This window comes from Echinococcus granulosus (genome assembly GCF_000524195.1).
Source record: "Echinococcus granulosus chromosome Unknown EG_S00329, whole genome shotgun sequence".
Taxonomy (NCBI): Eukaryota; Metazoa; Platyhelminthes; class Cestoda; order Cyclophyllidea; family Taeniidae; genus Echinococcus; species Echinococcus granulosus.
Window position 1 is genome coordinate 10692 of NW_020170709.1, and position 596 is coordinate 11287.

A 596-nucleotide genomic window follows, 5' to 3' on the forward strand; every position below is an offset into this window, starting at 1 on the left:
TTCTCTTCCATGATGCTCCAACGGAACCACAACCGTTAAAACAAGCTCTAATATGGAAACGTTACCCTAGGCCGGAACGAAGCGGCTGACACTTTGAGAGGGAAGCCATAAAAATGTGTGCTGTTATGGAGTAGTGTTGCTATAAGTCGATTGCAAACAAAATGTACACAACTATTGATTAGAGAGAAAGTGTGCAACTGCTGCATTTACTGCGTATGCACGCACAATTCTTTTTTCTCTGTGTATAATAGGTTAATCCGAACTTGACCCTGTGTGAAGATGTCAAGCTGTCCCTCTTAGAGACTGACATGCGCGGTTCCGAAAGGGTAATGCATGTCATCCTCATCCGCAATGCGCCAGTTTCTGCGACTGGTATACTGGGTAATACGGCACTATATTGGGCAGCAATTACTGACAATATAAATTATGTGATCTACTCCAACATGGAATCGCCAGGGATAGCTTTAATTGATCTAAATTCATGACCTAATATATAACATTTACTTGAAAACATTGTTGTCGTAAGATATCTAATCTAGCAAGGTGCCTCCAAGACGCCCAAATTGAACTCTCGCAATGAATCAGCCCTCACTTTT